The sequence below is a fragment of the Xyrauchen texanus genome, chromosome 48, assembly GCF_025860055.1.
Source record: "Xyrauchen texanus isolate HMW12.3.18 chromosome 48, RBS_HiC_50CHRs, whole genome shotgun sequence".
Classification (NCBI taxonomy): Eukaryota; Metazoa; Chordata; class Actinopteri; order Cypriniformes; family Catostomidae; genus Xyrauchen; species Xyrauchen texanus.
In genome coordinates this window covers 16,866,982-16,890,876 of record NC_068323.1, presented here as the reverse complement: position 1 = coordinate 16,890,876, position 23,895 = coordinate 16,866,982, and positions in this window count along the sequence as shown.

The window sequence follows — 23,895 nt, the reverse complement described above, 5'->3', positions numbered from 1 at the left end:
TATACCCAAGTTAGGTGCAGCGTTATGCGGTACGGCCATGCTCTTCATCTTCTCCAATTTCCCAGTGGTAGTGCTATAAGTGCAATTTTTGTGCCTCTGTAACACATAACTGAATGTCAGTGGGAGTGTTTGCACTGTCAGGGGGCATATACGTGTAAACAGTGGGTGTATTGCAAAAATATACTGTATGAGAGGTCCACATACATGAAGTGGCACAAAGCCTAATTTGCTGTTTTTGTTCTCTGATGTCTTAAGTCAGATCACACAGCATTGCACTTAAGATGCAGCAGTCTTAAAATAGAGCCCTATGACTGAGAGAGAACTGGAATAGGTGAACTTTGCATGGTTTAAGGCTTGAAATCTTACAAAGTCTTACAGATTTTTTATTTTATTTTTTTAGGCAGTTAGGCAAACTAGTTATTCATGAGCAAAACTATGTATTCAGCTTAGTTCTCAGTCTGTGTGAAATAATTGTTACTTTTAGATGAACAGAAATTCTGTGCAACTCTACAAAATTTATTTGCTAATTATTTCTGTTTTTCTGATTTTTTTTATCTGCCGGTCTTATATTGTAATATCTTCTATTTCAGATTTACCCGCCCCTAAATTGTATGTGAAAAAACATGTCAACTGTTGTATGTCATTCATCTGGGTGTTTCTTGGACAAAAAAAGCTACAAAGAGGACCAGACTGTTTGCTGCAAGACAAAAGTCTTCTTACATGTGACTTGATTTGCTTGCTGGTTCTGAAAATTGAGGAATAACAGTGCTACCCAGCCAACAATCCATATTTATACAGATGCTGAAGACTGAAATAGTAATTGTCAGCCATCTGTTGGCTAGTATCATTTTCGACCTAAATGATGCAAACTTCTCATTCTTCCAAATATTTCCCACTATGACTTACAAAGTGTTTTGTGAATTCTTGTAAAAGAGATTTTTCTGATTTTCATCCAACAATGTTCTATACTTTAAGCTCACAGTAATCCACTGGTTGTCTGTCCAATGGTTTAGTGTTTCACATTAATCTGTGTTCTGCTATAGATTGCCGAAGGAGCCCTCTCAAAGAGGATTCAGTTTTATAACTGCCCTTTAGATAGAGGTCAGAGCCACTTCCAAAAACATTTAACCTTATTTTTAGATGGCATCTTATCCCATAGATCCACTGACCACTACAATTCCATGCTGTCTGCTAAATAAAAGGTTTTTACTGTAAAAAAAGAAAAAGAAAAAGAAGAAATTGCCTCTTCAAGATGACCTGTAGTGCCTTCTGAAAAATATAAAATTACTTGAACATCATCCACAAATACTGTTAGCACTTACGTTGACACTTCAAAACATGAGCTTCATTCAGAATAGCATACTAGCATACTACTTCTATTATTGCTGCAGCATAATACAGCTTGAATAAATATATGAAGAAAAGCCTTACTTTTATGAAAACCAATTAAATGAAACCAATATGTTATTCCTCAAACAGGCTATATTAATTGAATTCACAGAACTCTAAATGAAGTTGCTTTTACATAGCTTCTATGCAAGAGAATATTTTAATAGAGATATAAAGTCATTCTCAGTAAGGGTTTGCCATTGTCCTGTTAAATTCTAAGTACACTTAATATGGGAAAAGCTTGCTCAAATATGCATGCTTCCTGTTTGGCTGAATTCCAGATATTGAAAGTTCCACAAATGTTAGCCTAATGATTCATTATCATTTGATATTTCCACCTTGTTTGCATGCCAGAAATCAAAGCAACAGACCTCAGTAATCACATATAGACATCTGGCAGCACAGTAGAAAATGCCAAACAAAATCTGAGCAACCATGTGAGAAGACCTTCAATACGCCAGAGCTGTCCTGCTCTAAACATGTGCCTATCTATCTATCTATCTATCTATCTATCTATCTATCTATCTATCTATCTATCTATCTATCTATCTATCTATCTGTCTATCTGTCTATCTGTCTGTCTGTCTGTCTTTTTCAAGATGTTTTCAGCTTCTGTGTAAGATTGCCAGTAATATGATGTTTAGTATTTTCCTCTAATGGCTCTTTGCACCCTCATGTCACACAGTAAAAGACCATAATGAGTGGTTGTAAGCACACATGGTATAGCATTTGCATATACGTATGTGGTCTGTCAGCTTGCACACAGATTTCAAGGTAAATGCCACTGAGTGCTTTTACGTACATGGAATAAATTTCATGACTTCACAGTAGACGCTATATCTGACTGTGTTTGTGTGTGTAAATACATGTCTGTGGCAGGGCGGACGGCAGGGCCGGGTCGTGATCTCTCCTGCACCACTGCCCGCAATTGGCCTTTATCCCTCTCTGAGGCTTAATTAGCCTGATAAGGGACCGGGTGTGTAGAATCACGACCCGGCCCCGCCCTCCGCCCTGCCACAATGTCATTTCTAAGGGATTCGATTTGAGTCAAATTTTTACAGAACTCATCTTAAGTTTCAATGAGGCCTTCAAAGTGTTTACTTTTTTAATTTTATTATTGTGGGCTGACCATACAGGAAAATGTTTTCATTGGCTAATGAGTTTTGAAGCCAGGCTTTTTGACGTGGAAGTAAATAATTCACTTTCTACCCACAGTAGTACTTCCAGAGTTGTGTAAAGTCAGTTTTGTACAAATGTAATCCAGTACTTTTCAATATTAACTGAAGCCTTGCATTAAAGGTTGAGGTTCAGTTATAATAATTTTTTTTTGCACAAAATAATAATAATAATATTTTTTCACCCCCATTCTGACCCTCTGTTAGAAACAGTCAGTTTTGGTGCTGCTTCTCCTTTAAGACTTGACAGTACACGCCCACTATTATGATTGGCTCTCTGCTCTTGACTGACCTGCACTCTGCTTGTCATCTCACTGCTCACCTCTTCTGGGCGGAGCTATGGAAGTGATAAGATAAAGTAGGTGTTGATGCGTCTTTGTGGCGGGCCAGATGCAAATGTCTACCACAATGTGACATCACAATGTGGAGGAAGTAGAGAATGAGTCGTTTTGGCAGCTTGGTTTCAACAAATGCTCTTTTTACAGTGAGGAAGAAGTATTTTTACATATTTTTATTTTACATATTTTATGCATTTGGCAGACGCTTTTATCCAAAGCAACTTACAGTGCACTTATTACAGGGACAATCCCCCCGGAGCAACCTGGAGTTAAGTGCCTTGCTCAAGGACACAATGGTGGTGGCTGTGGGGCTCGACCTTCTGATTAACAGTTATGTGCTTTAGACCACTACACCACCACCAACTCTAGAAGTTTAGAGTTCTGAAACTTACAGTATGTTTTACAGTACAATTACCTCTTATATGTCAAAAGATCAAAGGAAATTTGATTCCTCATTTCATGGCATCTTTAAGGGACATACATGGTTCCATTATCATCTGGTGATAGCAAAACAAATTATGAAGTGCTTTAATAAGGACCTTATTCAGAGTAGTGCCATTTTTAATTTTTGACAGGAATGACAACAGGGCTTTGAAGGAAAGATTTAAATAGTTGTACTTTTTTTAAACTAAATTGTTTTATATCATTCCTCTGAAGAAACATTGAAAAAAATAAAAATAGATGTGATCTAGGAGCTTTATACAGCTTTATACAGTACATGCCATTGAAGAGACTCTAAGTCTATCCCTCACAGCCTCATTGTTTTTTTTTCTTATGTCAAAAATCAAACATGGTGCTCTTGTGAATAAGGTCTATACCTCCATATTTATTTGCGGTCATTCATAAGCTCTCAGTAAAATCATACACCATAGCCTAGAGGTAAAGCAACAAATTGATAAAGTAGCCTCTATACATTCCAGTGTTGGGGAAGCTACTTTGAAATGGTAGCTTCCAAAGCTACAAGCTACTCAAAATGTAAATTAGTTAAACTACAGTCAAGCTACTCTTTTAAAAAATGTGTTTGGTAGTGTACCGCTTTTAGTGAACAACTCCACAACACTTGTGTACCACTCATAGTAGATTCCAGCACCATTCTCACACACCCCTCTCGCCAGCATTACTGAGCACTAGACCTCCTCTGATCTCAATATCTGTAATGTGTCTGGAAGTGATGAATGGCAACAAGGCCAAAATGCTCACTCGACAGGGCAGATGGCTGATCCTGCAACCCCTCATTTCCTAATAAATCAATCCAGGAGAAAACTGAGATTTGTAGGTTTTCAGCACACATTATTTAGCACACGATGTCACAGTCGCAGAGAGCAGCAGTCACGGGTGAATGCAAATATCAAAACCATTCATCTATTCTGACCTGGGCAGCATAATCTAGTCAAATACTATAGATAAGTAAATAAAGTGCAACATTATTAACCATTACAGTGCTTGCAATATTGCACTGTATTAGTCATCAAACAATTACTGTTGGTTAGGGGTTTGTTCTAAGCCCCTGAATGCAATAAATTCAGCCCAAACTACTGAATGCTGAAGCAGTTAAAGTTGCACCTCTCCAGTCTTTGAATTTTTTGAATTGTGCATAGTCAATGCTGGTTGAGAATGGGCCCTTTCATTGATGCTTACAGCTAAATTTGTATGTTATTTTTCATCATAGGCCTCATCTTTGAGGAATGACTTTATGACAATGCATGACACCTCTACCATATTTTTTCATGACTAGACTGTCGGTGGTGGGTCTTCAGAAGTTATTTTTAGAGGTTACCCTCATTATGCCATGGTCAAAGCTGTATTTTAAGTTTGCAAAATTATGGGGTATTAAATCCAGTCCTCACTGTTTTGAGAAATCTGTTTAGTTTTTTTGTTTGTTTGTTTTTTGTCTCTTGATGAATTATTCATGGTATGCTGAATAAGGCCTTTGAAAGTGAGTCTCCACTGACATGAGCCGTGATTTTTTAAAAGCAAGAAAGTAAGTTTTCTTGCATCAGCAGTGAAATGTTTCTTTAAAAAAAATCTTATTTTTATAATTTTTTTTCCTGGATAGTACTGGCAGCATTCTCACTTATCAGATATTTTGCATTTTGACTATGTGATGACACCTCCAAACAAGTGCTAAATGAGATGATAAAAGACTCAATCATGTCACAGGCTTTTTCCCAAGATGCCAGGTGTCTCTTCACATTGGAAAGTACCAAGTCTGCACGTACAAATGAATAAAGCAATACAATTAGACAATTTATTTTCTAACAAATTACACAGATTTTGTCTGATTTTGTAGAGGTGAAGTGTCTCATTTTCATACAAGTGCCTGCAAGTGGAATTGTAAAAATAATTACCATTTTGAAGCAGGATTCACGGACACTGCTCCTGTCTGCTGTTGGGTGGACAAACGTGTAGTATCAGCCCAAACTCAAACCATTAGCAGAGACAGTTTTTCTGTATTGGGCTGGTTGAGATTCAGTGGTTTAGTGTACACTGGGGAAAATCAACCTTTGAATGACTTACTGATAGTTGTTGCTGAATATTAAAGGAATGTTCAGAGAGTAGTAATAGTTCAACTCAATTGTTAGCATTTGTAGCATATTGTTGATTACCACAGTGAATAAATTCATCTAATTCCTCATTTAGGAATTTACAATGGATGTGAATGAGGCCCTGTTTCTGGACTGGCCCCATTCACTACCATTGTAAGTGCCTTTTTGTAACTGCGATTTCTTTCTTTTTTAAGAAACGAAAGGCGAGTTTGAATATTTTGTATTTTTTTAATCAACATTATGCCACAAAGGCTGATTTAGATCAACGTTTATTAACCTATAATATTCCTTTAAGCTGTGATTGGAGAAAATATGTTAACATTAAAAAAAAATTCAAGAGACTTTTAAATTTCATTAAGATCATTTTTGTCTGAAATTTATCTCCGAAAGTTACTTAGGAGAAATACCAATTCTGTATGCACAAATGAAACAGGTGTTGGCATAAGTGTACTGAACTATACAATTAATATGGATTGCATAGCTCAGATAATTTACTTATGGAAGAATATGATCTAAACTATTTATGATCATGTTAAAATTCCTGAGCTTGACTTTGGTATCTTGGCAAATCTGAGCACAGATTAAGACATTGTTGAGATCTCTTCTAAAATTCTGGATTATGTACTGTAGGTATGTAGATAGTGCAGCAGGAAGCAGAGCATGTAGGTATGTACTGTTTATCTGAGAAGCAGGAAACCTAAAAAGTTAAAAGGAGTGCAATTTTTGGGCCTTTTGCATCACCAAATGGAATTGTAAAAATAATTAGTTTTTCCAAATTAGCCTTCTCTACAACACAAACGAAACACACAAGTAAATTTGGCAGTAAATGAACCATATTCATTATGTGCAGTGACTGACTTTTACTGGTTATATTACAAGGGCATAGAACAAAGCTATACATCCATGCTTCCAATCTAGAGCCAAAGTGATTTATTGCGATGTCTATTTTTGAATAATGTCTTCTGACATCTGCTCCAGTCCTGCCATTTAAATGGAGGTATGGATCTGTCCCGCTCTGTGATTAATTATGAGAAAGCCATGGGCTAACACTGTCAGGCAGCTCTGAGTTGAGCTTAATTTGTACCGACAGAACTTATCTACAGTGAGATAGTAACCCCAACCCAGCCCCCCAACCTCAAACCCTTAAACACACTCATATATGCATAGAGCCATGGGGTGAGACCATAGCTCACAGAAAATGTAATTAGTATTGCTTGCTAAAGCAAGCATCACTATTACTACTGGATATATTCCGGTTAGTGATTTGAACAAACCCTTAATCCTAAGTATTAGCTGTAAGACTTGACCCATCCTGCACTGTTTGTGCTACAGTCATGAATGAAGCCTAAAATCCTGACTGATCTCACTGTGACTTCAGCAGGTTAAAAGTTCTGCTTCTGAAATTGGTCTGTTCTTACTGAAATTCAAATAAATGCCCCTAGTGGCTGAAGCTGGAAGTGTTGTTGACTGTATGGGCATGTGTGAGCTTTAGTCTATGGGTGAAATGTCAACAGACTGGCACCAAAAACGAGTTGTAATTTTTGTTGGAAATTATATAATTCAGTCAACAGGAAAGCATAATTTATTAACTCTATCCCTCAACCCAAACCCAACCCTAAACCCTTGAGTAAAAATATAATTTTAGAGCAAAAATGCAACCTCCGAATCGTGCTCACCATTGTTTATGTCAACACAATTACTTCCTGGTTTCCATGGGACGAGAACCTGTGTCACAGAGGTTGCTCGTGATCACGATACCAAGCGTGATATCATTAGTGCCACAGGAAAAGATAAGCACCTTAGTGTTGATGCAAAAATGTCTGATGGAAGATGGCGATTGACAGTAGCAAGAGAGAATATGGTCGATTTCAGGGTACAGGAACATTCAGTGGCAACATGTGAATTTCCTGTGTTATCATGTTGGACTTTTGATTGCAGACTTTGGTATCTTGGAAAATCACAGATTTGTTTTTTCTGAAAATGTAAAAATCGAGGGGTTTCACAAGTGTCATCCCGTGATCTGGCAGCTGATTGTTTGTTTAAAGGACCCTGGTTCCTCTCACAGATATTTGACTTGTCAGAATCACTAACAATGAAGACCCCAAAAACATTCTTGAGTTTTTGTTTTTTTACATTCAAACAAGTAGACAAACATATATTTCAACTGACTCATAGCAATATAGATGTTTTCTTTTATAAAAATCCAGACTGTCAGGTAAAGTTCAAGGGTCGAGAACATGGTTGATGAAAAGCATAAATGAGTCTGACAGTATGAAATCTTCCATGTCTTTCATGCCATATTTATAATAATCATCTGAAACAAGTCTTTGAAGTAGCCTCAGTTGCGTTTGATCTGAGCAACCTCCATTATTTAAAGGCTTTTTAAAGTTAGTTTCTCCCAAACACAGTGAAAAACACAGCAAAGTCTTAAAATTGTTTATTTATGAAAAGACATATTCTGTCTCTGGATGATATGCTCATTGAGAAAGCACTCTCCAGTTATTTTAATGAGACTCCACAGCAAGACCTTTATATATATATATATATATATATATATATATACACAATTTTGATTCCCTTTTCTCCCGATTTGGAATGCCCAATTCCCACTACTTAATAGGTCCTCGTGGTCATCTTACTCATCTTAATCCAGGTGACAGAGGACAAGTCTCAGTTTCCTCCCCTTCTGAGACAGTCAATCCACACGTCTTATCACGTGACTCATTGTGCATGACACCATGGGGACTCCGCATGTAGAGGCTCATGCTACTTTCCACAATCCACGCATAACATTGAGTGAGAGAACCACTAATCACAAACATGAGGAGGTTACCCCATGTAACTCTACCCTCCAAGCAACTGGGCCAATTTGGTTGATTTGGAGACCTGGCTGGAGTCACTCAGCACACCTTGGATTTGAACTCACGACTCCAGGGGTGGTAGTCAGTGTCAATTCTAACTGAGCTACAAAGGACCCTAAAGCAAGACCTTTCTGAACAGAAAGCATCTTATAATGAGTGTTGAGGAAATTGGAAATTGATGGAATATGGATGGTGACTATCTTAATTAATTTGCTGTTTCACAGTTATGATTTGCTTGATAAGTGTATAAGTAAGGATGGGCGATAATCCTTTTTTGTTTGTTTTTTGTTTTTTGTACGATACCAAGCATTATCAAGGCCAATATCGCTGATATCGATACTAATACAGTGCATGAAATAAATGTTAACTTTTGTGATTCTGAGGATTAAATTGGCAATTATGGCCATTTAACATTAAAGTGGCCATGACATTTTTATTATTATTATTAGTTTAATATGTTTCTTGAAGTTCACTTATAATATTAGTAAGTTTTTCATATAATGGTATCCATTGTATTAATTTGTGGACACCCCCTTTTTAAGTTGCACAAACATCACATACATATCACACAAAAAACATTTTGTTTTACATTATAATTATTTAGTTTTTTCATTCATGCCAAAGCTACAAGACTGTTGTACACAGACATTTATAGTAATAATATAATATATATACACTCACATTTTAATCATGTTTTATTTTTTTTTAATTAGATTCAGAAAATACTTTTAATTTTGTCAAATGTAGACTAATTAATATATAGGCCTATGCAAAAGCTTTAAAAGCTTTAAAAATGTCAAGAACGAGTAGAATTCTCACTTTTATAAGTGCAGCACATTATTATCATTATCATTTAAACTTTAATATATTGATTCATTGATGCTCAACCCTGCTGTCTCCTTGGAAAATAAATACAGTCCAAAAATATCAACCGTTTCCCCCCAATGGAATCAACAAAAGAATCGATTCACAGCCCTAATGGAGAGTGAATTAGAAAAAGTAGGAGAGAAATAGTGATGGGAAAATCTGATAATTTTACTGACTTGGATCTTTGAGGCTCGTTCAGCAAAATGAACAAATCTTTATTCAAGTAATTTTGTTCATTTGAGCAGAATCAAATTAAAATGTTACATTTTCAATAGTCAAATCCCCTCCAACACATCTACTTATGCAAACGTTGATAGTAGTCTAATAAGGAAAAAATTATAATGCCGTCAAGGACAAATTATGAGAAACAGAAAGATTAGTTCACCTCTGGATTGAATCTTCTTGGCCAGTCAAGTGACCATATATGCTATGCACACACACAGGAAAATTATTAGTTCACCAATCGAGTCATCTGGTCCATGTTATTCGTTCTTTTGTCATGTGACAGCCTGCATAGCATATACAGCTGTCACGTGACAAAAGAAGGAACGACTCATACTAGATGACTCGAGAGGTGAACTAATAATTTCTGTTTCCCTTTGTGAGCAATGCGTAGCATATACGGATGTAACGTGATAAAAGAACAAAATACTCGTACCAAAAGAGTTGAAAGGTGAACTATCATTTCTGTTTCCTGTCCAGCGCCTATGTGGTTTTCACATAACATACGAACGGAGGTTGAGCGATGCGCTGGCGCGGCCAACGCAAAATGAACAAATCACTCTCTGAGACTATTCATTCTTCTGAGTCATATAAAAGATTATTTCAAAATGAATGAACTAATCTTCACATCATGTTTGCCTAAGGCCTTATACTTCATGTGCAACAAAAAATTGGCGAGCATAGCACGGACGAGTTGAAAATCTGTCATTTGAGACGGATTGGGAGCCACCGGAGCGGCACAAGATAAAGACACGGAGCTGAAGCATGAGTGAGACGCGATCAGAAAGCATGGATATAGAGCAGCTGCAGGACCAATTTGTGGAGAGTTTAGTCCAGCTGGATTTAGACCAACTGAAGGAGGTATGCATCTTCATGAAACTTCCTGCAAAAAGAGAAAAAGAGACATGTATTAATTAGACTGAAGCATTGGATAAAACTGTTGAAGATGAGGAGGAAGATGTAGCACGGCACTATCTGATGGAGTTATCAGCTCTGTGCAGTCGACAGTGTTCTGAAAGTGGCGTGACTGAACTACAACGTTTGCAAAAGCAAAATTCAGAAATGCTAATTCACTTTTAAACTGCCACCAAGATTTTTGGAAGAAAAGATGAGACACCTGAGTTACAAAGTAAGTAGAAAGGAAAATAATCACACACAGTCACAACAAAATGTCTCTCCCAGCTGTGTGCACATACAACCACCAGAAGTGACAATACGTTGTGAATTTAGAATTTGTGGTCAAATTGTCACGGTATTTAATCCTATGTCTCTTCCTTGTCTCGTGCCTTGTTCTTAGTGTGTGTTGTGTGGGTGCGTGAATGTGTGGGCGTGTTGTTTGTACCATGATTAGCGCTCTGCCGCAATCACTCCTCTCACCAGCTGTTACTCATTCCCATTCCCTTTAAATTCTCACCACTCTCTCATCTCCTTGTCAGATCGTTGTTTGTGATGTCCGGTGTTGTTCGCTCTTCAGAGTTCCAGTCCAGTTCTCTCGTTGTCCCTGTTTCGTGTCCTGTTTGCTGTTACCCGGATTCGCCGTGTCTGTTCAACACTTCTTCACTCTTCTCACCACGATCATCTGACCATTGGAGACTCTACGCCACTAGACCATCACCCCGACTTTTCCCCTATCTTCTCAATTTGACTGTCAATAAACTAATTGTCAACTTGCAACTTGCTTCCTAGCTTCATTACGCCACAGAACGATCTGACCACAAGATGGAAGCAGCGAGTAACAATTCAGACAGCCTAGAAGAATTCGTGATGAACAGCAGACTTCGTGATGGAGAACCAGGAGAAGAATCTCAATGACACGGCTCAGCTGTCCAGGCTCTAGTGGCGCAGGTGTCCGGACTCACCCAGCAAATTCAACTTCTGCGAGCTCCCACTGCGCCACCACGCACCGCTGATTCCTCAACCACCACCAGCTCCTCCCAGTCGGAGCCCCGCCTACCGGTTCCAGAGCTATATTCAGGTGAACCTAATTTTTGCCGAAGCTTTTCTAACACGATGCTCAATGCATTTTTCTTTACAACCCAGAACATTCTGTGATGAAAGAACCAAGGTCGCTTTTGTCCTGACGCTACTTTCTGGGAGAGCTGCCCTTTGGGGAACGGGCGTGTGGGAGAATCAAGATGAATGCTGCACCTCTTTTTCAAGCACTCTCCGCGGAGATGAAGCGAAGCTTTCGACCGTGCTGTCTCCGGTAGAGAGGCAGCCAGAGTGCTGGTCGACTTAAGCGCCAGGGGAGAGATCTGTATCAGACTTTTCTATCGAAGTTCGACGCTAGCGGCGGAGAGCCAATGGAACGAGGAGGCGAGTGGGACATGTTCCTGCATGGGCTGGCTGATCGCGCCCAAAAGGAGATATACGCCATGGATCTCCCCACCAAGCTAAACGATTTGATCGCCTTGGCGCTTAGAGTGGACGCAAGGTTATCCAGAATGGAACAGCGAGTACAAACCAACCGCCCCTTGAGAGGATTAGGCGGTCAATGTTCTGGAGGCGGGACGCTGCTCAGCCCCGGCTCTGTGATCCCGAGCCCATGCAGGTGGGTCGAGCCCGGCTTTCCGGGAGGAGAAGGAAAGGCGGAGATCCCAGGGACTGTGTTTGTACTGTGGTGGTGCTGGACATTTTGCCTACAACTGTCCTTTAAAAGGATCCGCCCGATAGCAAGTATGAGGCTACTATCGGGTGGGATCTCCACGAGAAGACCTCATCCACATCTACCCTCCTTCCGTAAGTCTTCAATGGTCTAATCACCGCCACGACTGTCGAAAGCACTTCTGGATTCTGGGGTCAAGGAAATTTCATGGACTACACTTTTGCACTCAACCACCAAGTCCCCTCAAGTCTCTCACTCACCGGATCGCTGTTCACGCCTCAATGGCCAGAAACTTCCCACCATTTCCTAGCCACTGAAGACATCACTCGGCCACGCCAGGCAATCACACCGAGACCATCTCCTTCTACATACTGGACACTCCTCTTGCCCCCATCGCCCTTGGTCATCCCTGGCTCACCCATCACAACCCTAAAGTGGACTGGCAGTCTAAGTCTGTGTCAGCGTGGAGCACTCAATGTCATAAGTCTTGTCTTGTTTCTGCCTGTTCGCCTGTTTTTGTCCCTGTTTTTCAGGAAGAGGCGGTGGATTTATCTAACGCGTCCGCTGAGTACCTGGACCTGAAGGAGGTGTTCAGTAAGTCTCGGCTGCTTCTCCCTCCACATCGCCCCTATGACTGTGCCATAGAGTTATTGCCAGGTACATCTCCGCCTAAGGGCAAGTTATATTCACTCTGATTCCAGAGAGGGAGGCTATGGAGAAATATATTTCTGATTCTCTAGCTAATGGATTCATCCGCCCTTCCTCTTCAGCCGGGGCGGATTCTTTTGTGGGGAAGAAGGATGGATCTCTGCGACCTTGCATTGATTATCGGGTTGAACAACATCACGGTAAAGAATACTTATCCTCTACCGCTGATGTCTTCAGCTTTTGAGAGGTTGCAGGGAGCATCCATCTTCACTAAATTGGATTTACGTAATGCTTATCATTTGGTCCGCGATCAGGGAGGGGATGAATGGAAAACCGCTTTAACACCCCCAGGGGCACTTTGAATACTTGGTCATGCCGCTCGGCTTGTCCAACTCCCCAGCTGTCTTCCAGGCACTCGCCAATGACGCGCTGCGAGACATGGTTGATCAGTTCATATATGTTTACCTGGATGACATATTGATTTTTTCTTCTCTCTCCAGGAACATGTGCAGCACGTCCGCTAGTGCTTCAGAGATTGCTAGAGAATGGGCTTTTTGTCAAGGCGAGAAATGCTTTTCATGCACAGTCTGTTCCTTTCTTAGGGTACATCGTGTCGGGTTGAGGGAATGCGATGGATCCTGAGAAGATCAAGGCTGTGGTAGATTGGCCAAGTCCAGAGTCTCGTAAGGCCCTACTGAGATTCCTGGGGTTCGCCAATTTCTACCGGGCGCTTCATTCGCAATTTCAGTCAACTAGCCACACCTCTGACCGCCCTGACCTCCCCAGAACAACGCTCAGGTGGTCAGACGCAGCTGAGGCCGCGCTTGCCAAACTGAAAGGTTGCTTTGTTTCAGCCCCCATCCTGATAACCCCTGATCCATCACGCCAGTTCGTGGTGGAGGTCGATGCATCAGAGGTGGGGGTAGGCTAGTGCTATCCCAGCTGCTCTCCTTCAGATCGACAAGATACACCCTTGCGCTGCTTTTTCTCATCGCTTGTCCTCGGCCTAACGTAATTATGACATTGGTAACAGAGAGTTGTTGGCAGTCAAGTTAGCTTTGGAGGAATGGCTCACTGGTTGGAGGGTTCGGGGTACCTTTTATCGCCTGGACCGATCACAAGAATTTGGAATATATTCGCGACAGCTAAAAGATTAAACTCCAGGCAGGCTCGGTGGGCTCTTTTTTTCGGTCGCTTTGATTTTACTCTCTGCATCACCCGGTTCCAAGAACATCAAACCCGATTCTTTATCACGTATTTTTGATCACTCCAACGTCGCCTACTCCTCGAAAGTGCATTTTACCAGAGACTCTATTCATCTCTACACTCACATGGGAGATCGAATCGAAGGTCAAGACGGCCTTAGAAGGGTAACGCTCGCTCGGTGCCCACCGAACCGCTTGTTTGTGCCGGAGGGGTTACGGTCCAGCTGCTATTCAGTGGGGACATTGTTCTAATGTGGCTTGTCATCCAGGAGTTAATCGAACTAAGTTTTTAGTCAAGCAACGCATTCTGGTGGCCTTTGATGGTTCGTGACGCTCACAGTTTTGTTTTGGCTTGCTCAGTCTGCTTCACTGGTAAGAGTTCCAATCGACCCCCAGACGGGTTACTTCAACCGCTGCCGGTGCCATCGAGACCCTGGTCCCATATCGCTCTAGATTTTATCACCGCCTCCCACCCTCACAGGGACACACGGTAGTTTTAACCGTGGTGGACCGGTTCTCGGCGACGCCCACTTCATTCCCTTGCCCAAATTACCCTCTGCCAAGGAGACAGCGGTGATTGTCATTGACCACGCCTTTCGCTACATGGCCTCCCGACAGATGTGGTCTCTGACAGAGGACCCCAATTTGTGTCCAAATTTTGGCGAGAATTTTGTAAATTACTGGGAGCTACTGTTAGTCTGTCCTCAGGGTTTCATCCCCAGAGCAATGGTCAATCTGAGCTGAGCCAACCAGGATCTGGAGAGAACGCTACTGATGTTTGGTATCCAAGAATCCTTCCTCATGGAGTCAGCAACTGTCTTTTGTTGAGTACGCTCACAACACGCTACCAGTATCATCCACGGGCCTATCTCCGCTTGAGTGTAGTGTAGGTTACCAGCCACCTATTTTTCCTAGTCTGGAATCCGGTCGCTGTCCCTCCGGCCACGCTTCGGCCCAGAGGTGTCACCGCGACTTGGACTAGGGCCCGGAGACTCTACTCCAAGTGGGGTCACGCACCAAGGCCAAAGCTGATCGCCACCGGTCTAGGCCTCCCGTGATAACGCCGTTGGTCAAAAAGTGTGGCTTTCTACTAAGAACATTCCTCTACGCCCGTGATCTAATAAACTTGCACCTAAATTTATTGGCCCGCTCGCTGTCACCAAGATCGTTAGTCCGTGGCAGTCCGCCTCAACCTTCCTCCAGCTGCATAGGAGAATTCACCCGTATTTCATGTATCCAAAATAAAACCCGCCTTTTATTCCCGCAGATAACTCGCCGGTTCCGTTCCCCCGCCGACTCGTGAGACGGGAACCTACTTATTCGGTCAACCGTATTCTGGACTCAAGACGGAGGGGACGCTGGATTTCAGTACCTGGTGGACTGGGAAGGTTACGGTCCGGAGGAGAGAGGTTGGGTACCGCCAGAGACATTCTGGATCACTCCCTTATCGATGACTACAATCGGCAGGTAGGGAGCCTGGGAACGCCAGGAGGCGCTCCTAGGGGAGGGGTACTGTCACGGTATTTAATCCTATGTCTCTTCCTTGTCTCGTGCCTTGTTCTTAGTGTGTGTTGTGTGGGTGCGTGAATGTGTGGGCGTGTTGTTTGTACCATGATTAGCTTCTGTCGCAATCACTCCTCTCACCAGCTGTTACTCATTCCCATTCCCTTTAAATTCTCACCACTCTCTCATCTCCTTGTCAGATCGTTGTTTGTGATGTCCGGTGTTGTTCGCTCTTCAGAGTTCCAGTCCAGTTCTCTCGTTGTCCCTGTTTCAGGTCCTGTTTGTTGTTACCCGGATTCGCCGTGTCTGTTCAACACTTCTCTTCACTCTTCTCACCACGCATCATCTGACCATTGGAGACTCTGCGCCACTAGACCATCACCCCGACTTTTCCCCTATCTTCTCAATTTGACTGTCAATAAACTAATTGTCAACTTGCAACTTGCTTCCTAGCTTCATTACGTCACACAAATTGGTGAACAAATGATCCTACACCTCATGCATCAATTAGATGTGGGCCTCAAAAAGGGACACAGTAAAACAGAAATCACAGAGGCAGTAGTGAGAGCAATTAGCCCTGGTTTGAGTCTGAGAGACATGTTGGAAATAAAAAGTGGATTAACTCTCTCACAGCTAAAGACAATCTTGAGAGGTCACTTTAAGGAAGACAGTTTAACCGATCTGTACCATAGGTTGGCCAATATCACCCAAGATGCTTGAGAGTCCCCTCAGATCTTCCCTTTTAGAATAACTGAGCTAAAAGAAAGGCTGCTTGTTGCTGCCAGAGAAGTGGTCAGATTATCACCCATACATACTATCCCTACAACTCAAGAAAAGGTTCGCTGATAACACCCCAGTCCAACACATGTACGCATATGTGCCAAAGCACCTACACAAAAAGGTTAAAGAGTACTTGGAGGATTTACTGAATCAGGGATAAATTAGAAAATCTGAATCACACAATTCCTAAACAATATTGTGCATCTCTGTTGTGACTATAGAGAACTAAATAAGGTCCATTCCTGACAGATACCCCATCCCTCACATACAGGATATGCTCAAAAGCTTACATGGCAGGGCATGGTTTTCAGTGCTTGACGAGGCAAGATATATCACCAGGGTTTTCTGGAGGAAAGTGGTTGACCCCCCTCACCACCTTTATTATACCCTGGGGCTATATGAGTGGGTGAGGATACCCTTTTGGCTTGTCCTCGGCCCTATCTGAGTTCCAAAGAAGAATGGAGGAGTGCCTGGCAGGGTTGTGTGATGAGATTTGCCTCCCTTATATGGATGACAACTTGGTGCATAGCCGTATATTCGATGATCACCTAAAAGACATTCGCAAAGTGCTGCAACGCTATCAACAGCACAGAGTGAAAGTAACAGTGGAAAAATGTGAACCGTTCATGGAGAGGTTCATAAGTTCATAAATTGTCTCAAAAGAGGGCCACAGAGTGGATCCTGCCTAAATGATCAAGTCCTAAAAGAAAAGAAAACTGCTACAGTAGGAGAGCTAAGAAAAGTACTAGGGCCCTATATTCCCAACTTCTCAAGCATTGCTAAGCCACAATACAACCCAAAAAGTCAACAGAAGAAAGAACTGTCAAGTCAAAAATAAAACAAAAAGCTACAAAAAAAGTAAGAAACAAAACCAGCTTCCCTCTTATCACTCAATAACATGGACTGATGAACATGGACATTCAGTACTCTGCCAACTCATTGATAACCTCTCTAATTTTGTTTAAACCTGTTACTTTTGTAGCGCTGTGCAGGATGCACCAATCACTGTCGTTCGAAAAATGTAAATAATTTCTGGAGATTATAGGGGTGGATTTCCATTGGTTTCTTGTGTCCAATCCTTGAAATTAAGTGATTCAAGATAACATTTAGATATCCTTGCAATATGTCCCTAACAATTGTCAAACCAAACCTACACTCTTGATTGGAAGCTCTTGAACAGAAGTATTGATATTTCAATATAAGATTTGTTAAAAGATTGGTACATCCCTATGCGCTGTTACCACATTTCAACTAAGATGCAAAGACTTACTAAACTCTGTTGAATAAGAATGTGTGATTGTTTTTCTGAGACAGTGAGTGTAATCTCTTCAAAAGTACTGTTCGTCATTGGTTACTGCTCCACTGATAGTGGATGTTTTACAGGTAGTGCATCTTGCATCACAAAAACAACTAATGGCAGCTTCCAGCCCAAGGGACTCTCCAGCTTGAGGTGAATTGTTTGTTTATTCATTACATACTGAATACAACACATAATGCCACAAAACCAATTTTTTATTACATTTATTTAGGGAAATTCATCCCACCCTCTGGTACCTTAGCATTTCAGCAATTCATGCCTGAAACAAATATTAAATATTTTAGGTTGCAGTATACAAATAAATGTTTGGCATATGACCAGCAACTCCTGGATGTCTGCCGGCTAGAGCGAAAGTGATAAAGGCTTTGAATGATGGGAAATCATGCATTACGGCTGGGAAAGATAGACATTATGTACTTACATTCAGTTGCATTACATATAGTTTGTAGATAGAAATGTCTATTTTAAACATGGCCATAACTTTCACTGATTAAACTGTCTCAAGATGCTGATATTTACATTTAAAATCCTTTTATGAAATCAAATTGCATTTAAGCACACATGCATTTTTATGCTCTGTGAAACAAACAAGAGCTGTTCAAGAAACTAGATTTTTTATATATATATACAAAAGTATCAAACTCCAGTTTATTCTATACAAAGCCAATGGACAAAAATGTAAATACTAAGTTTAAACAAGAACATCTGATTAGCAGCAACCAGAATTTACATAGTGTTGGAGGAAACATGGTGCATCTGTATAGTTTGATACTGAATTGTTCATACCAGTGTTAAAATCCTACGCTCTTGGGTTGCACTCATAACACAGGTTCACTGGTTCCAGGACTGAAATCCCAACCTGGTATGAAACTAACTCAAACCATGACATGATATAAGAGAAATCAGTTTAAGACAACAAAGAGCTTAACATCTTTTTGATCACATGCCCAAAATTACAAGATTTCCTAGTCATGATTAATTCAGTGTTATTAAAATAATAATAAAAAAACACTCTTTGAAAATTTCATTATTAAAAAAAAACGTACTTTGTTGAAATAATAAAGAAATAAATACAAGCTCATTTGCAAATCAAAAAATGTAATTACTTTCAAAGAGGCTTTGAATGGAGCAATAATTTTTCTGAGCAGACACTGTTTGGTCCTGATAGAAGCAGAAGTTAATTTAAAACTAAAACACTTTGATCACTGATGCATATAAGTTCTGGTCCATAAAATGGCTTAGTTTCTCACAAATGGCGAAATTGATATACAGTACATTAACTAGTGAACGTCTTGAGCTAGTTAGTCGTGCTTGCCAAGGCAAGCATCACCATTACTATTGCACATACTTATGGGTTAGGGATTATAACAAACCCCTTGCCCTAAATATTAAACTTCTGTGTGTATCTTGTCCTAAACCATTTGTCCTACAGGTATGAATGATGCTTTAAATCGTATGGCTTGTTGAGGAGCGGTGTGTTATTACCTTTCTGCAGACATTCCAATGTCCTGCATTTAAGGAGGAATACAAGCCATTAGGAGTGTGCAGTGGAGCCATTATCTGTATTTGTATCTGTAACTGTTCCTATGACAAAATTATCTGTCTCTGTATTCGGATAGAACAGAGTGTGAGTCTAAACTAAATGAAATGCCCATTTTTAGTAATAATCTTACATTTATAGTTTATATTAATAAAATATGCCTTTTCATAATAATAGTCTAATAATAATATACAATTATTATTTAAAAAATATAAATATTAAATGTTTCTTACCAGATGAAGCTGAATTTGTAGGCTACATTAACTGTGGAATATGTTGTGGTTTCTCCTGATATTTCAGATTTGTCAGATTTCAGATATTAATATCTGCATGAAACAGAATTTTTGTTTGTCTGTGCAGGCATAAAAAAATTATTCTGGAGGCAAGAGGTGTCAAGCAAAATGTGTAATGTTAAGCACACATTTTTGCAGTGAAAAATAAATACAAAAAATTCAAACATCCTAAGAAAGTTAAAAATCGTAAGAAATTAAAATAAAATCAGTATAAGTCCCATAAGTCTACGACGATAGGGTAGACGATTGTTACGATAGGAGACCATCCATCCATCCATCCATCCATCCATCCATCTTTAACCGCTTATCTGAAGTCGGGTCGCTGGGGCAGCTGCTCCAGCAGGGGGCCCCAAACTTCCCTATCCCGAGCCACATTAACCAACTCTGACTGGGGGACCCCAAGGCGTTCCCAGGCCAGTGTGGAGATGTAATCTCTCCACCTAGTCCTGGGTCTTCCCCGAGGCCTCCTCCCAGCTGGACGTGCCTGAAACACCTCCCTAGGGAGGCGGCCAGGGGGCATCCTTACCAGATGCCCAAACCACCTCAACTGACTCCTTTCAACGCAAAGGAGCAGCGGCTCTACTCCGAGCTCCTCACGGATGACTGAGCTCCTCACCCTATCTCTAAGGGAGAAGCCCGCCACCCTTCTGAGGAAGCCCATTTCGGCCGCTTGTACTCGCGACCTTGTGCTTTTTGGATAATCAGTCCAACAAATAATTTTTATTTTATTCTGATGAATCCATTATTCATTTTAAGTCATTATCTGTGCCTTTCCGAATAAGGTATTCTGCTTCAGGGACATCCCTGCAAGACATATACTGTATAGGGACAGACTGATCACGCTGTAAATTTGGCGACAGTTCTGTCTGGTCTTTTCTGATTGAAATTTTAACCACTGCCCCAAATTACCAAAGCTGGAAATGCTGTTGAATACATGGGTATGTGTGTGGCACTAAAAGTTATATTTTTAGTTGTAATACACTCAATAGGAATGCATATTTTATTAACCATACACCCCAACCCAAACCCTAAACCTTACCATCAGTGAAGTAAAATGTTTATTTTAGAGTGAAAATGCAACCTCCGAATTGCACTCACCGTTGTTTATAAGAACACAATTACTTCCCGGTTCCCATTGGACTAGAACCCATGTCTTGGAGGTTGTGCAGTAGCACCACAGGAAAAGGTAAACACATCTGAATTGATGCAAAAATGCCTGACAAAAATTTGGCAGAATGGGGTTGCTTTCTACTGGAGGTACTGGAACATTCAGTGGCAACATGTCGATTCACAGTTTAATCACGTTTGCTGGGGACCAGAATATCACAGAGACTTAGGGGTGGCTCATTTTACTTGGACAATAAGCATCCACTAAGTAACCACCCAGAACATCCTAGCAACTAGTGTGTATTTCATAAAATTTGATTACAGATGTTGGTGATCATTTAGTTCTTGAATTTCAGAAACGGTTTTCTTCAAAGAAATCTATTCTCTTCTGATTCCAACAAGCCATGTGTTAATTATTTTACTTTTCTGGCTGCACTAACTGAGTTTGACAATAGTGCTAAAGCTCTGAAATAAATCATCCCATTATGCAAATCCCTATGAACAGTTTTGGGGGTTTAACACAGTGCCACAGAAATGCATCACTCTTAGTTGTTTGTTTTGATTCAAAATGTTGTTTCGCACAAGTTATCAAAGTCCTTTTGCCTGTTATATACATTTTTTATTATGAAATATATTGTAAGAGCAAAGCCCCCATTTAGCTCATTTTTCAAGGACAGAAAAAGAAAAACGGCATCATTAGAGCAGGTACAGTGCTCTTGAATTATTGCTTGCCTTTCTCAATTTTCTGTGATGTATGGAGAAGCACCCTCAGAGTACAAAAGCTCTTACATGGTTAAGTTAGAGAATAATTTGGCTGGAACTAATTTATTTATTGAAACGACAGAATGATATACCACCGCTCCAGTGGAAGGGGGCTGAAGCAGGTACGGATCAGGCAACTGGAACGTTCAAAAATAGATGACAATGAGGAGAACGGAAGACAAAAAGCCTCAATTGACACCCATGCCTCTAAGCAATTGGAGGGAATGTTTTGGTGGGTATATATTTTGGTGGATGAATATTTTGGTGGGTACAATTTCAATTGTGTTATCTTGCATCTATCTTTTAGAGATGGAAGTCAACAAGCTAACAAGAACAAACTAACAGCCGTTTAACCATTCACAATTTATTTAGTTAAGACTATTGAGGATTGCTATTATCTATTCCCTGGGTTTTCCAAGTGATGGTCAATGAACCTGTCACGAACCCCGCTCCCTCGCTCCGCCCCCTCGAGCTTCCACGCTCATTCCGCCCCCTCGAGCTCCCACGCTCGTTCCGCCCCCTCGAGCTCGCACGCTCTTTTTGCTCGCTCAAGCCCTCACGCCCACTTTGCTCCTACTCGCTCACATGCTCGTAGGCAATCTCCCTTCCTCGAGTTTCTCACGTGTTTCCAATCCCCCAGAACATTATGACCACCTGCACTCGCGTCATCTGCACTCCTGCACATTAGTTTCACCTGCACTCGTCTCATCACCTGTCATGGTTTACACCTGCACTCGCCCCATATATATCACTACTCTTTCGTCTCACGGTGGTTGGTTATTGTATTTAGTTTCCCGTGTCTTTGCCCCCGCTAGTCTCGTCTAGTTTTGATCTCCTCTTGAACTCCTCTTGATTACCCCCTTAGCTTGCCAGCTCCTCGTTCCCCTAGTACCCCTGTCTACTCCCTTTGTTAGTTACCCGCCTCTTGATCCTGTTTACCCCGGCTTTGACCCTCGCTCCCCTCGACTACTCTCCCGGATTTGCCCCCTTTACTCTCTTTGATTCCCCGGCTTTTGAACCTACGCTTCCCTCGACAACTCTTCACTGGATTTGCCCGTTTGTACTTTTGCCTGCTTTTATTGTTAACAATAAAAGCAGTTTTTGACTTACATTGTGACTGTCTCATCTTGTGTGTGTGTGTCCCGGTTACAGAATAACCAACCTCACCGAAGACAGTCACAATGCATCACGCTGGAGAATTCGCAGCAGCTCACTAGAGCGGATGTTTTCAGCGCACTCTGCCCCAGGATCTACCGGTGGGAGTCATGATCAGGCTCACAGCCCAGGGCCAGCAGGTACGTGCGATTTTTGATTTTTGTCACCCTGCTTCACCTGTGTCTGCCCCTGAGCCCGTTTATGCTTCCCATGCATATTTGAGCGCCGTGAACTCTCCACCCCCGAGAGGTTTTTTGGCTCTTCGGACGCTGACCAAGGGGTTTTTATGCGAGGCAGCTGTTGTGTAACTCATAACCCCGCCTCGACATTAAGGAGCCAGCGGCCCGACTCTTGGGGTTAAGCGCCAGGGAGTCAACCCTTGGAGGTTTTTGTTATGGATTTTTGTGCCCTGGCGTACCAGGTGAATTTTGATGAGGTGGCTCTGAAAGACATTTTTCAATGTGGACTGAATGAGCCAACCTCATCATTCATGCCAGGTGGTCGCTGCTTCTCAACCTGGCTCAGTTTATTGACCTCGCCCTACTGTACGCTGGTTCCTCGCTTACTGTGGGGAGGCAGAAACTGAACCAGCTGCTCCATACCACGGCCCCCGCCTTGAAGCCTACCACGGCCCCCGCCTTGAAGCCTACCACGGCCCCCGCCTTGAAGCCTTACCACGGCCCCCGTCTTGAAGCCTGTCACGCCCTAGTCCCGAAGCCTGTCACGGCCCTAGTCCCCGAAGCCTGTCACGGCCCTAGCCCCGAAGCCTGTCACGGCCCTAGTCCCGAAGCCTGACACGGCCCTAGCCCCGAGCCTGACACGCCCCTAGCCCCGAAGCCTTACACGGCCCTAGCCCCGAGCCTGACACGCCCTAGTCCCGAAGCCTGACACGGCCCCAGTCCCGCAAGCCTGTCACGGCCCCAGTCCCGAGCCTGGCACGCCAGCTAGTCAGCCCATGCCTGCCACGGCCAACGCCAGCCAGCGCCCATGCCCGCCACGGTCGGGCGAAGCCAGCGCCTGTAGCCTCGACCGTCCCCATGGCCACGTCCCCTGTTGGCCGAGGACGCTAAGAGAAGGAAGAGGGCCCCTTCTCCCCAGTCTCGTCTTGTGCTCAAGACCGCAGAGGTTCCCTCAGAGTCTTCCACAGCTCTACCGACCTCTGCTCCACCCTCAGAGTCTTCCACGGCTCTGCCGGGTTCTGCTCCGCCCCCAGAGTCTTCCACGGCTCAGCCGGGTTCTGCTCCGCCCCAGAGTCTTCCACGGCTCTGCCGGGTTCTGCTCCGCCCCCAGAGTCTTCCACGGCTCTGCCGGGTTCTGCTCTGCCCCCAGAGTCTTCCACGGCTCTGCCGGGTTCTGCTCCGCCCCCAGAGTCTTCCACGGCTCTGCCGGGTTCTGCTCTGCCCCCAGAGTCTTCCACTGCTCTGCCGGGTTCTGCTCCTCCCCAGAGTCTTCCACTGCTCTGCCGGGTTCTGCTCCGCCCCAGAGTCTTCCACGGCTCTGCCGGGTTCTGCTCTGCCTCCAGAGTCTTCCACGCTCTGCCTGGTTCTGCTCGCCCCCAGAGTCTTCCACGGCTCTGCCAGC